General features: G+C 51.5%; 1 long non-coding RNA gene across 1 annotated transcript; it reads left to right on the plus strand.

The window, feature by feature from the left end:
• Nucleotides 1–10,416: 10,416 nt before the first annotated feature.
• Nucleotides 10,417–11,015, plus strand: LOC133282348 (uncharacterized). The gene is made up of 3 exons (XR_009747632.1): nt 10,417–10,482; nt 10,604–10,636; nt 10,981–11,015. It is a non-coding gene; the product is annotated as an uncharacterized LOC133282348 (long non-coding RNA).
• The last annotated feature ends 1,668 nt before the right edge of the window (nt 11,016–12,683 follow it).

The raw sequence follows: 12,683 nt of genomic DNA on the forward strand, positions 1-12,683 counted from the left end.
TTCACGAGTCATAGAGGAGTCATAGAATCATGGATGTATTATAGAGAAGTCCTAGAGGAGTCCTAGAGGAGTCCTAGAGGAGTCTTAGAAGAGTCATAATGGAGCCATAGGGGAGTCTTAGATGGGTCATAGAGGAGTCAAAGAGGAGTCAGAGAGGAGTCACAGAGGAGTCACAGAGTTACAGAGGAGTCATAAAGGACTATTGGGGAGTCATACAAGAATCATAGTGGAGTCATAGAGGCGTCATAGTGATGTCATAGAGGCATCTTTGAGGCGACATTGAGGCGTCATAGATTAGTCATAGATGTGTCATAGAGGGGTCATAGAGGAGTCATAGAGGAGTCAGAGAGGAGTCCTAGAGGAGTCTTAGAAGAGTCATAGAGGAGTCATAGAGGAGTCATGGTGGAATCATAGAGGTGTTGTTCAAGTGTCAGAGAGGATTCATGGAGAAATCACAGCAGCGTCACAGAGGAGTCATAGAGGAGTCATAGAAGAGTCATAGAGGAGTCATAGAGGTGTCATGGAGGAGTCGTAGAGAAGTCATAGTGTCATAGAGGAGTCAAAGAGGGGTCAATGAGGAATTGTGAGAGATGAGTCATAGAATAGTCTTAGAAGAGTCATAGAGGAGTCATAGAGGAGTCATGCAGGGGTCACAATGGAGACACAGAGGAGTCACAGTGGAGTCATAGAGGCTTCATAGAGGCATTATAGCAGCGTCATAGAGACGTCCAAGAGGAGTCATAGAAGAGTCGTAGAGGTGTCATAAAGGAGTCATAGTGTCATACAGAGTCATAGAGGAGCCATAGAGGAGTCATACAAGGGTCATAGAGGAGTCATAGTGGAGTCATAGAGAGGTCATAGAGGAGACATAGTGGAGTCATAGAGAGGTCATAGAGGAGACATAGAGGAGTCAGAGAGGAGTCATAGATTTATAGAGGATTCATAGAAGAGTCATAGGGGAGTCATATAAGAGTCACTGAGGAGTCATAGAGGAGTCCCAGTGGAGTCTCAGTGGAGTCACAATGCAGACACAGTGGAGTCATAGAGGCGTCATAAAGGTGTCATAGAGGCATCATAGAGGCGTTCAAGAGGAGTCATAGAGGAGTCATAGAGCAGTCATAGAGGAGTCAAAGAAGAGTCATAGAGTAGTCATAGAGGAGTCATAGAGGATTCATAGATTTGTAATGGAGGAGTCATGTAGGAGTCATAGAGAAGTCATAGAGGAGTCATAGAGGAGTCATGCAATGGTCACAATCTAGTCACAGTGGAGTCACAGAGGAGTCATACAACGGTCACAATCTAGTCACAGTGGAGTCACAGAGGAGTCATAAAAGCTTCATAGAGGCATCATACAGGCGTCATAGAAGCGTCATAGAGTTGTCATAGAGGTGTCCAAGAGGAGTTATAGACGAGTCATAGACAAATCATAGAGGAGTCATAGAGCATTCAAATATCTGTCATAGAGGAATCATAGAGTAGTCATAGTTATAGAGGAGTTATAGACGAGTCATAGACAAGTCATAGAGGAGTCATAGAGCATTCAAATATCTGTCATAGAGGAATCATAGAGTAGTCATAGTTATAGAGGAGTTATAGACGAGTCATAGACAAGTCATAGAGGAGTCATAGAGCATTCAAATATCTGTCATAGAGGAATCATAGAGTAGTCAGAGTTATAGAGGAGTTATAGACGAGTCATAGACAAGTCATAGAGGAGTCATAGAGCATTCAAATATCTGTCATAGAGGAATCATAGAGTAGTCAGAGTTATAGAGGAGTTATAGACAAGTCATAGACAAGTCATAGAGGAGTCATAGAGCATTCAAATATCTGTCATAGAGGAATCATAGTCATAGAGTTATAGAAGAGTTATAGAAGAGTCATAGACAAGTCATAGAGGAGTCATAGAGCACTCAAATATCTTTCATAGAGGAATCAGTCATAGAGTTATAGAGGAGTTATAGACGAGTCCTAGAGGAGTCCTAGAGGAGTCCTAGAACATTCAAATATCTGTCATAGACAAATCATAGTCATAGAGTTATAGAGGAGTTATAGACGAGTCATAGACAAGTCATAGAGGAGTCATAGAGCATTCAAATATCTGTCATAGACGAATCATAGAGTAGTCATAGAGATATAGAGTAGTCATAGAGTTATAGCAAAGTCATAGAGGAGTCATAGTGTTATAGAGGATTCATAGAGGAGTCACAGGGTAGTCATAGTGGAGTCATAGTGGAGTTATAGTGGAGTCATAGTGGAGTCATAGTGGAGTCATAGAGGAGTCAGTGGAGTCACAGTGGAGTCATAGAGGCATCATAGGGGTGTCGTAGGTCGCTTCAAGAGGAGTCATAGAAGAGTCATAGAGGAGTCACAGAGGAGTCAAAGAAGAGTCATAGAGGAATAATAGAGGAGTCATAGAGGAGTTGTAGAGTGTTCATAGATGAGTAATAGCAGAGTCATAGAGGAGTCAGAGGAGCCATGAAGGAGTCATAGAGGAGTCATAGAGGAGGAATACAGGACTCATACAGGAGTCATAGAGATGTCATAGTATCATAGAGTCATAGAGAAGTCTTAGAGGAGTCATAGTGTCATAGAGTCATAGAGGAGTCTTAGAGAAGGCATAGAGAAGTAGTAGAGAAGTCAATAAGATGTCAGAGCAGTCAATAAAAAGGCATAGAGGAGTCATAGAGGTTTTATAGAGGAGTCATAGAGGAGTCATAGAATCATAGAATCATAGAATAGTTCGAGTTGAAAAGGACCTTAAGATCATCAAGTTCCAACCCCCCTGCAATGGGCAGGGACACTTCATGCTAAATCATATCACCCAAGGCCTTGTCCAGCCTGGTCTTGAACACTGCCAGGGATGGAGCATTCACAACCTCCCTGGGCAACCCATTCCAGTGTGCCACCACCCTCACAGGAAAGAATTTCCTCCTTATATCAAATCTGAACTTCTCCTGTTTAAGTTTTAACCCGTTACCCCTTGTCCTATCACTACAGTCCCTAATGAAGAGTCCCTCCCCAGCATCCCTATAGGCCCCCTTCAGATACTGGAAGGCTGCTGTGCGGTCTCCACACAGCCTTCTCTTCTCCAGGCTGAACAGCCCCAACTTCCTCAGCCTGTCTTCATACAGGAGGTGCTCCAGCCCCTGATCATCCTTGTGGCCTCCTCTGGACTTGTTCCAACAGTTCCACGTCCTTTTTATGTTGAGGAAAGCAGAACTGCACACAATGCTCCAGGTGAGGTCTCACAAGAGCAGAGTAGAGGAGTAGGGTCACCTCCTTCGACCTGCTGGTCACGCTCCTTTTGATGCAGCCCAGGGTACGGTTGGCTTTCTGGGCTGCAAGCGCACACAGCTGGCTCATGTTCATTTTCTCATCAAATAATAATAATGGGGTTCTATGAGGCTATGATGGGGCGCTATGAGGCAATAATGGGGTCTATGAGGCAATAATGGGGCTCTATGGGGCTATAATGGGCCCTATGAGACTATAATAAGGCCCTATGAGGCTATAATGGGGCTCTATGAGGCAATAATGGCTTTCTATGGGGTTATAATGAGCTGTATGATGCAAAAATGGTGTTCTATGCGGGTACAATGGGGCTCTATGGGGCTATAATGGGGTCTATGAGGCAATAATGGGGTTCTATAGGGCTATAGGGGTTCTATGAGGCAATAATGGGGTTCTATGAGGCAATAATGGGGTTCTATGGGGCTATAATGGGCTGTATGATGCAATAACGAAGTTCTATGGGGCTATAATGGGGGTGTATGATGCAATAATTGGACTCTATGAGGCAATAATGGGCACTATGGGGTTATAATGGGGCTCTATGAGGCAATAATGGGTCTCTAACCAATAATGGGGCTCTATGAGGCTATAATGGGGCTCTATGAGGCAATGATGGGACTCTATGGGGCAATTATGGGGCTCTATGAGGTTATAATGGGGCTCTATGGGGCAATAATAGGGCTCTATGAGGCTATAATAGGGTCTATGAGGCAATAATGAAGCTCTATAAGGCTATGATGGGGCTATAATGGGGCTCTATGAGGCAATAATGAGGTTCTATGGGGCTAACATGGGCTGTATGATGCAATAATGGGGTTCTATGGGGCTATAATAGGGCTCTATGGAGCTATAATGGGTACTATGAGGCAATAATGGGGATCCATGAGGCTATAATAGGGTCTATGAGGCAATAATGGGGCTCTATGAGAGTATAATGTGGTACTGTAGGGCTATAATGGGCTGTATGATGCAATAATGGGGTTCTATGGGGCTATAATGGGGCTCTATGAGGCTATAATGGGGTTCTATGGAGCTATAATGGAGCACCATGGGGCAATACTGGGTCTATGAGGCTATAATGTGATTTATGAGTTAATAATGGGGTTTATGAGGTAATAATGGGGGTATATGAGGCAATAATGGGGTTCTATAGGGCTATAAGGGGCTGTATGATGCAATAATGGGGTTCTATGGGGCTATAATGAGGCTCTATGGGGCTATAATGGGGCTCTATGGGGCAATAATGGGGCTCTATGAGGCTATAATGGGGTTCTATGGGGCTATAATGGAGCACTATGGGGCAATACTGGGGTCTATGAGGCTATAATGCGGTTTATGAGTTAATAATGGGGTTTATGAGGTAATAATGGGGGTATATGAGGCAATAATGGGGTTCTATAGGGCTATAATGGGCTGTATGATGCAAAAATGGGGTTCTATGGGGATATAATGGGGTTGTATGATGTAATAATGGGGCACTATGTGGCAATAATGGGGCTCTATGAGGCTATAATGGGGTCTATGAGGCAATAATGGGGGTCTATAGGGGTATAATAGGGTTCTCTGGGGCTATAATAGGTCTGCATGAGGCAATAATGAGGCTCTATGAGGCAATAATGGGGCTCTATGAGGCAATAATGAGGCTCTATGTGGCTATAATGGGGCTCTATGAGGCTATAATGGGTCTCTATGGGGCAATAATAGGAGTCTTTGGGGCTATAATGGAGCTCTATGAGGCTATAATGGAGCTCTATGAGGCAATAATGGGGCTCTATTGGGCAATAAAAGGGCTCTATGAGGCTATACTGGGGTCAATGAGGCAATAATGGGGCTCTATGGGCCTATAATGGGGTTTATGAGGCAATAATGAGGTTTTATGGCGTTATAATGGGGCTCTATGAGGTTATAATGGGGCTCTATGGGGCTATAATGGGGCTCTAAGAGGCAATAATGGGGTTCTATGAGGCAATAATGGGGTTCTCGGAGGGTATAATGGGGCTTTATGAGGCAACAATGGGGCTCTATGAGCCTATAAGGAGGCTGTAATGGGGTTTTATGGGGCTATAATGGGGCTGTATGAGGCAATAATAAGGTTCTATGGGGCTATAATGGACTGTATGATGAAATAATGGGGTTCTATGGGGCTACAGTAGGGTTCTATGGGGCTATAGTGGGGTTCTATGGGGCAGTAATGGGGCACTATGAGGCAATAATGGGGCTCTGTGCGGCAATAATGGGGCTCTATGAGGCAGTAATAGGGTTCTATGAGGCAATAATGGGCCTCTATGAGGCAATAATGGGCCTCTCTGAGGCAATAATGGGGCTCTATGAGGCTATACTGGGGCTCTATGGGGCTATAATGGAGTTCCATGAGGCAATAATTGGGCTGTATGGGGCTATAGTGTTGTCTTTGAGGCAATAATGGGGCTCTATGGGGTTATACTGGGGTCTATGGGGCAATAATGGGGTTCTATGGGGCTATAATGGGCTGTATGATGCAATAATGTGGTTCTATGGGGCTATTATGGGGCTCTATGGGGAAATAATGGGGGTCTATGAAAATCTAACGGGGCTCAATGGGGCAATCATAGGGCTCCATGTGGCTATGCTGGGGTCTATGAGGCCATAATGGGGTTCTATGAGGCTATAATAGGGCTATAATGGGGCCCTATGAGGCAATAATGAGGTTCTATGGGGCTATAATGGGGCTCAATGGGGCTATAATGGGTCACTGTGAGGCAATAATGGGGCTCTATGGGGTTATATTGGGGTCTATGAGGCTATAATGGGGCTCTGTGGGGCAATAATGGGCTCTATGAGGCTATATGGGGGCTCTATGAGGCTATAATGGGGTCTATGAGGCAGTAATGGGGTTCTATGGGGTTTTATTGGGGCTCTATGAGGAAATAAGAGGGCTCTATGAGGCAATAATGGGGCTCTATGGGGCAATAATGGGGTTCTATGAGGCAATAATGGGGTATGAGGTAATAATGAGCCCCATGAGGCAATAATGGGGCTCTATGTGGCAATAATGGCGTTCTATGGGGCTATAATGGGGTTCTATGAGGCAATAATGAAGCTCTATTAGGGAATAATGGGGCTGTACGAGGCAATAATGGGGCTCTATGAGGCAATAATGTGCTTCTATGGGGGAATAATAGGGCTGTATGGGTCTATAATGGCCTGTATGATGCAGTAACGGGGTTCTATAGGGCTATAATGGTGCTCTATTGGGGTATAATGGGGCACTCTGGAGCAATAATGGATCTCTATGGGGCAATAATGGGGTTCTGTGGGGCTATAAGGGGGGTCTGTGAGGCAATAATGGTGTCTATGAGGCAATAATGAGACTCTATGAGGCAATAATGGGGCCGTATGGGGCTATAATGGGGCTCCATGAGGCAAAATGGGGCTATATGAGGCTATAATGGGGCACTATGAGGCAATAATTGGGCTGTATGAGGCAATAATGGGGCTCTATGGGACTATAATGGGGTCTATGAGGCTATAATGGGGATCTATGGTGCAAGAATGGGGTCTGTGAGGCTATAATGGGCCTTTAAGAGGCTATAAGGGGGCTCTATGGGGATATTATGTGGTCTATGAGAAAATAATGGGGCTCTATGGGGTTACACTGGATTCTATGCGGCAATAATGGGGCTCTATGCGGAAATTATGAGCCTCTATGAGGCAATAATGGGGCTCTATGGGGCAATAATGGGGTCTATGGGGATATAATGGGGCTCTATGGGGCAATAATGGGGCTCTATGAGGATATAATGGGTCTATGAGGCAATAAGATCATTCAGTTCCAACCCCCCTGCCGTGGGCAGGGACACCTCACACTAAACCATGCCACCCAAGGCCTCGTCCAACCTGGCCTTGAACACTGCCAGGGATGGAGCATTCACAACTTCCCTGGGCAACCCATTCCAGTGCCTCACCACCCTAACAGGAAAGAATTTCCTCCTTAGATCCAATCTAAACTTCCTCTCTTTCAGTTTTAACCCATTACCCCTTGTCCTGTCACTACAGTCCCTAATGAAGAGTCCCTCCCCAGCATCCCTATAGGCCCCCTTCAGATACTGGAAGGCTGCTATGAGGTCTCCACGCAGCCTTCTCTTCTCTGCCCAGCCTGTAGCTGTGCCTGGGATTGCGCCCACCCAGGTGTAGGACCTTGCACTTGGCATGGTTAAACCTCACGGGGTTGGCATCAGCCCACCTCACAAGCGTGTCAACGTCCCTCTGGATAGCATTCCTTCCCTCCAGGGTATCAACCGAACCACACAGCTCGGTGTCATCGGCAAACTCACTGAGGGCGCACTCAATCCCACTGTCCATGTCAGCGACGAAGATGTTGAACAAGACCGGTCCCAACACCGATCCCTGAGGGACACCACTCGTTACTGGTCTCCAGCCGGACATTGAGCCATTGACCACAACTCTTTGCATGTGGCCATCCAGCCAGTTTTTTATCCACCAAGTGGTCCATCCATCAAATTGATGTCTCTCCAATGTAGAGACAAGGATGTCGTGTGGGACGATGTCGAACGCTTTGCACAAGTCCAGGTAGATGCCATCAACTGCTCTACCCCTGTCCATCAGTTCCGTAGCCCCATCATAGAAGGCCACCACATTGGTCAGGCAGGATTTCCCCTCAGTGAAGCCCTGCTGGCTGTCACCAAGCACCTTGTTGATTTTCATGTGCCTTAGCATGCCTTCCAGGAGAATCTGCTCCAAGATGTTGCCAGGCACAGAGGTGAGACTGACTGCTCTGTAATTCCCCGGGTCATCCATTTTCCCCTTCTTGAAAATAAATACAGGGTCAGAGCCTCAAAACAGACCCAAAACAAGACAAAAACAGCAAAATCAGCCACAAAACAGACCCAAAACAACCCCAAAAAACCCTGGTCCTGCTTCTCCTGTGGGATACAGGGTCAGAGCCCCCAAACAGACCCAAAACAGGCCAAAAAACAGGCAAAAACAAGGCCAAACACCCCCAAACGACCCCAAAATCACCTTTTCCTGCTTTTCCTATGGGATACAGGGTCAAAGCCCCAAAAAAGACCAAAAACAGGCCAAAACCAACCCAAAACACCCCAAAACCACCTTGTCCTGCTTCTTCTAGGCGACACAGGGTCAGAGCCCCAAAACAGACCAAAAACAGACCGAAAACAAGGCCAAACCACCCTAAAACCACCCCAAAACCACCTTGTCCTGTTTCTCCAATGGCATACAGGGTCAGAGCCCCAAAACAGGACAAAAACAGGAGAAAAGTGGGCCAAAACACCCCAAACAACCCCCAAAATGGGACAAAACCACCCCAAAATCACCTTGTCCTGCTTCTCCTATGGGACACAGGTCAGAGCCGCAGAACTGGACAAAACCACCCCAAACCCACCTTGTCCTGTTTCTCCTGTGGGCACAAGTTCAGCACCCCAAAACAGGCTCAAAAAAGCACAAAACCAACCAAAAACTATTCAAAACCACCCCCAAAACAACCCCAAACCACCCTAAACCCACCAAAAAAACACCTTGTCCTGCTTCTCCTGTGGGACACAGGCTCAGAGCCCCCAAACAGACCCAAAACAGGCCCGAAAGAGGAAAAAACCACATCAAAACACACAAAACCACCCCTAAAACAGCCCAAGCCAACCCCGAAGCACCGGCTCGTGCTGCAGCTCTGCCTCATTCCAGAGCCTTGGATCATCTGGGAGCACGGGATCCCATTGGCATCACAGCTCCTGGTGCTTGGGAGCAGATCCTATGGGATCTGGATCCAGATCCGGATGCTCCACACATGGACACGGATCTATGTCTGGATCCGGTTGTAGGGGGGAGCGCGGACACGGAATTCCATGGGGCTGGAAGAGCGGAACCGGGCTCCTGGAGGGGGGGCTCTGGGGTGGGGGGGAGAGACACCATTGCCACCATTGTCTCCATTGACCCTATTGGCCCCCTTTGCCCCCCATTATCCCCATTACCCCATTGCCCATTACCCCCAATGCTCCCCATTACCCCCATTGCCCCTGTTACCCCATTACCCCCCATTACCCATTGCCCCCCCTTGCCACCCGTTACCCCCATTCCCAACTCACTTCCCACTGCTCCGCACTGGATCTAAAGATGGGGCTGGGGATGCCCCGGTCCCGCCGCGCATCCGGTTGCGGCTCCCATTGAGGCTCCAGGGACCCCGGGTTCGAGCCCCGAGCTCCCGGGTTCGGGTCCCGGTGCCCCCGGAGCAGCGGCGAGAGCCGGGAGGGGAAGCCCCGGTGCCCCCCCTCACGGAGCAGCGCCCCCAGCACCGAGCGGCGCCGCTCCCGTAGCAGCACCGGGGCCCGGTGCAACAGCGCCCCCAAGCGGGCGGCCAGGACCCGCGCTATGGGGTGTTGGGGGGCGGCCACTGGGACCCCCAAGTTATGGGGCGCCCCCTTTGTGGGCCCCAAAGTATGGGGCAGGCTCTGGAAGTCCCCTATGGAGCCCCCCAAGTTATGGGGTGCCCCCTTTGTCCCCCCCAGGTTATGAAGCGGGGTCTGGGTCCCCACTATGGACCCCCCCTTTGTGCCCCCAAGTTATGGGGTGGGGTCTGAGGGTCCCCCTTTGTGCCCTTCCCCAAGTTATGGGGCTCCCCACCTGTGGAGCCCCCCAAGTTATGGGGCGGGGTCCGGGTCACCCCTATGGAGCCGCCCAAGTTATGGGGCACCCCCTCTGTGCCCCCCTCAAAGTTATGGGGCACCCCTATAGTGCGGGGGGTGCCGAGGCCCCGCCCCACGTGACCCGAGGTGACCTGGAGGGCGAAGAGCCCGAGGGGGTGGGGCAGGAGGCGGTGCTGGGTGATGACCACGTGACGCGAGGGGGAGGGGGGGGGGGGGGGAGAGGGCTACGGGGGGCGCGCAGGGGCCAGGATCGGGCCCGGGCCCCGCCCCCTCCCTCCCCCCCGCGCCCGCCCCAGTTTGGTCCCGTCCAGTTCCCGCCAATTTCGCCCATCATGGCGGAGCTGGAGCTCCTCTCCGATCCCGACCTGCGCAGGTTGGAGCCCGCGGGACCCCCCAGTGGGGGCTTTTGGGGTCCTGGGGGGGTTGGGGTGCTCCTGACCCCCTCTCTTTGTCTCCCCCCCACCTCCAGGCTGTGCACGGGGCCCTGTGCCCCCATCCGGGAGTACATCATGGGCCACGTGCGGCACCCGCGGTGAGGGGGGCACCCCAACATCTGGGGGGGAGGAACTGCAACATCTGGAGGGACCCCAAACCTCGGATCGGTCCCTAAAATACATGGCGCGGGGGGGGGGGGGGGGGGTGTGTTCCTATAGGAATGTGAAGAAGATCAAAGGGAACCTGCTGTGGTATCCGCTGCACCCCAAAGTGGGGGGGGACCCCCAAGCTCATTGGGGAGCCTCCAAAACCCCTCAGGACCCCCCCAAACCCCTTTGCCTGTTAGGACCCCCCAAAATTCCATTGGGATCCCAACAACCCCCCAGCACCCCCCAATTCCACCTTGTGACCCCCCCACCCCCAACCCCTTTTCTTCTCCCAGATCCATGCAGAGGAGCCCAAATTCCTTTAGGACCCCTCCAAATCCCATTGGGATCCCCAGGAGCCCCCAATTCCCTCCCATGATCCTCCCCGACGCCCCCAACCCTTCCTTTAACCCCCCCCCCCCAGGTTTCCTCCTTAACTCGGGGCTCAGGTACCAGCACCTCAAGGAGATTCAGGTTTGGGGGGCAGGGTGGGGAGCGTTTGAGGGTTTTGGGGGGCTGTGTGGGGTTTTGGGGGGTCACACAGGGACCAAAACACCCCCCTGCACCCCAAAACCATCCCCCCTGCATCCGAAAACACCCCCTCTGCACTCCAAAACCATCTCCCCTGCACCCCAAAACAACCCCCTGCATCCCAAAATGCCCCCCGCACCCAAAAACCATGCCCCCTGCACACCAAAACACAACCCCTGCACCCTAAAACCACCCCCATGCATCCCAGAAGCCCCATGGCACCCCAAAACTGCCCCCCTGCACCCCAAAACACACCTCTGCACCCCAAACCAACCCCCTGCACCCCAAAAGCACCCACTGTGCCCCCCAAAACAACCCCTCTGCACCCCAAACCCACCCTATGGATTCCCCCATGCACCCAAAACCCTCTCAAGGACCCCCTGAATGCATCCTGCAGCCCGGTTTCCCCCCCTGCACCCCAAAACTGCCCCTGGGCCCTCCCCCATGATCTTTTCCTCCCCACTCCTGAACCCCAGAACCCTTTAGGGACCCCCTCTATACTTTAAACCCCCCCTGGGTTTCCTTCTGAAGTGAGTGCTGGGCTCATAGGGGTCCTTAAAGTTCCCCCCCACTCTCCCTAAACCCAGTGCTGGGACCTTTTGGGGTGCCCCCAACCCCTCCATGGTCCCTGCAGCCCTTTTGGGGGTCCCCAACCTCCACCCCCCAAAATGGGATCTGGACCCCTTTGGGCTCCCCAAGCTCCCCTCAACGTTTGGCTTTGGGGCCCCCCTTGCCCCCCAGGTTGATGCTGGAGGCCACGGGGCTCTCAGGGGCTCAGGGGGCCCAGATCCAGCAGGGCCCAGAGCTACGGGGCAGCCCCATGGACTCCCCAGAAACTGCCCTGGGGCCACTGAGGAGGCAGCTGCAGGAGGGGAAGCAGCGGCTGGTGGGTGCCAACGGGGGAATATGGGGATTTGGGGGGGTCCTGATGGGCTTGGATGGGGTCTGGGAAGTGGAATTTGATGGTTATGGGGAGGGGTTGGGGTCCCTAAAGGGTCCCAGCGCTGCTTTTTGGGAGGGATGAGGGATATCTGAGGGTCCTGGAGGGGGATTTTGGGTCTATAGGGGATGACATGGGGGAGTTTGGGGCTTTAGGGGGGAATTTTGGGGGTCCTGTGAGGGGGATCTGGGGGTTATGGATGGGTTTGGGGTTAAGGGAGAGGCTTGTGGGGAAATATGGGGCGATATTTAAGGTGTTTGGGGGTCTTGGGGGGTATTTGGGTCCCTCCCATGGCTTTGGGGTCCCTCATTTCCTTGTGTCCCCCCCCTCCACCCCTTCCAGTCCCGTCGCTGGATCCAGCTCCAGGCTCTGGGCGCATCCAATGGGAAGCTCCAGGCGCAGCTGCGCCCCCTGCAGGCCCAGGTGAGCAAAGAGGGGGAGGGAGGGGCGGGGCTTAAGGGAGAGGGGGCGTGAGCTCACCCCTTTGGCCACGCCCCTTTCAGGCCTTAGGGAGAAGGGCAGGGGCTGCTGGAAGCGCTGAGCATGCTGGGAAAGGAAAGGGGCCCCTCCCCCGAGGACCCCTCCCTTCTCCCTTTAGCCCCGCCCAGAGCCCCTTGCAGCCAATCAGACGTGCCCTAGGGATGGCAGAGAGTCCTAGAAGGGGAATACAGTAGGTCCTAT

The sequence above is a fragment of the Pezoporus flaviventris genome, unplaced genomic scaffold (assembly GCF_033815535.1).
Source record: "Pezoporus flaviventris isolate CSIRO_AGI_PZ_B2104156 unplaced genomic scaffold, CSIRO_AGI_Pfla_v1 ptg000116l, whole genome shotgun sequence".
Lineage (NCBI taxonomy): Eukaryota > Metazoa > Chordata > Aves > Psittaciformes > Psittacidae > Pezoporus > Pezoporus flaviventris.